The 1,957-nt window shown below is 48.3% G+C and overlaps 4 non-coding genes across 4 annotated transcripts; all 4 read left to right on the plus strand.

Moving 5' to 3' along the window:
- Positions 1-163: 163 nt before the first annotated feature.
- LOC119343888 lies at positions 164-282 on the plus strand. Its single transcript, XR_005166317.1, has one exon. It is a non-coding gene; the product is annotated as a 5S ribosomal RNA (ribosomal RNA).
- A 367-nt stretch (positions 283-649) lies between these two features.
- On the plus strand, positions 650-768 carry LOC119343889. The gene has a single exon (XR_005166318.1). It is a non-coding gene; the product is annotated as a 5S ribosomal RNA (ribosomal RNA).
- A 367-nt stretch (positions 769-1,135) lies between these two features.
- LOC119343887 lies at positions 1,136-1,254 on the plus strand. The gene has a single exon (XR_005166316.1). It is a non-coding gene; the product is annotated as a 5S ribosomal RNA (ribosomal RNA).
- Positions 1,255-1,621: 367 nt separating this feature from the next.
- LOC119343890 lies at positions 1,622-1,740 on the plus strand. The gene has a single exon (XR_005166319.1). It is a non-coding gene; the product is annotated as a 5S ribosomal RNA (ribosomal RNA).
- Positions 1,741-1,957: the final 217 nt, after the last annotated feature.

The following is a 1,957-nucleotide window of genomic DNA, read 5'->3' on the forward strand; positions in this document are numbered from 1 at the left end:
GGAAACCGTGGAAAACTCGTCTCCGTGATTGAGCGGGAGAGTAAGTAGTATAGGACATTATCCATTGTTAGGGAACGGTTGTAATGGTAGTGAGAATGTAGAATCGTCTTTGGAGCGGACCTGGGAGTGGCAAGCATAAGGGACGAAGACGGGGAAACATGTCGGATGCGATCATACCAGCACTAAAGCACCGGATCCCATCAGAACTTCGAAGTTAAGCGTGCTTGGGCGAGAGTAGTACTAGGATGGGTGACCTCCTGGGAAGTCCTCGTATTGCATTCCTTTTATAATTATCTTTTGCGCCTTGTGACAAACATATCGCACGTGCGTGATATATATTAATCCCGTTATATTATTTTTGACGTTTGCGATATGTTTAAGCTCGATGCTCATTGCTCGCGCGTCTTGGGGCGGCTTTGTGGCGCGAAGAGCGCTTTCTGAAAGGGGTGGAAAAAACTCGTGTTGCTGCGGTATGGAGGGAGGGGTGGAAACCGTGGAAAACTCGTCTCCGTGATTGAGCGGGGGAGTAAGTAGTATAGGACATTATCCATTGTTAGGGAACGGTTGTAATGGTAGTGAGAATGTAGAATCGTCTTTGGAGCGGACCTGGGAGTGGCAAGCATAAGGGACGAAGACGGGGAAACATGTCGGATGCGATCATACCAGCACTAAAGCACCGGATCCCATTAGAACTCCGAAGTTAAGCGTGCTTGGGCGAGAGTAGTACTAGGATGGGTGACCTCCTGGGAAGTCCTCATGTTGCCTTCCTTTTATAATTATTTTTTGCGCCTTGTGACAAACATATCGCACGTGCGCTATATATATTAATCCCGTTATATTATTTTTGACGTTTGCGATATGTTTAAGCTCGATGCTCATTGCTCGCGCGTCTTGGGGCGGCTTTGTGGCGCGAAGAGCGCTTTCTGAAAGGGGTGGAAAAAACTCGTGTTGGTGCGGTATGGAGGGAGGGGTGGAAACCGTGGAAAACTCGTCTCCGTGATTGAGCGGGAGAGTAGGTAGTATAGGACATTATCCATTGTTAGGGAACGGTTGTAATGGTAGTGAGAATGTAGAATCGTCTTTGGAGCGGACCTGGGAGTGGCAAGCATAAGGGACAAAGACGGGGAAACATGTCGGATGCGATCATACCAGCACTAAAGCACCGGATCCCTTCAGAACTCCGAAGTTAAGCGTGCTTGGGCGAGAGTAGTACTAGGATGGGTGACCTCCTGGGAAGTCCTCGTGTTGCATTCCTTTTATAATTATTTTTTGCGCCTTGTGACAAACATATCGCACGTGCGCGATATATATTAATCCCGTTATATTATTTTTGACGTTTGCGATATGTTTAAGCTCGATGCTCATTGCTCGCGCGTCTTGGGGCGGCTTTGTGGCGTGAAGAGCGCTTTCTGAAAGGGGTGGAAAAAACTCGTGTTGCTGCGGTATGGAGGGAGGGGTGGAAACCGTGGAAAACTCGTCTCCGTGATTGAGCGGGAGACTAAGTAGTATAGGACATTATCCATTGTTAGGGAACGGTTGTAATGGTAGTGAGAATGTAGAATCGTCTTTGGAGCGGACCTGGGAGTGGCAAGCATAAGGGACGAAGACGGGGAAACATGTCGGATGCGATCATACCAGCACTAAAGCATTGGATCCCATCAGAACTCCGAAGTTAAGCGTGCTTGGGCGAGAGTAGTACTAGGATGGGTGACCTCCTGGGAAGTCCTCATGTTGCCTTCCTTTTATAATTATTTTTTGCGCCTTGTGACAAACATATCGCACGTGCGCGATATATATTAATCCCGTTATATTATTTTTGACGTTTGCGATATGTTTAAGCTCGATGCTCATTGCTCGCGCGTCTTGGGGCGGCTTTGTGGCGCGAAGAGCGCTTTCTGAAAGGGGTGGAAAAAACTCGTGTTGCTGCGGTATGGAGGGAGGGGTGGAAACCGTGGAA

Source organism: Triticum dicoccoides, unplaced genomic scaffold (genome assembly GCF_002162155.2).
Source record: "Triticum dicoccoides isolate Atlit2015 ecotype Zavitan unplaced genomic scaffold, WEW_v2.0 scaffold145028, whole genome shotgun sequence".
Taxonomy (NCBI): Eukaryota; Viridiplantae; Streptophyta; class Magnoliopsida; order Poales; family Poaceae; genus Triticum; species Triticum dicoccoides.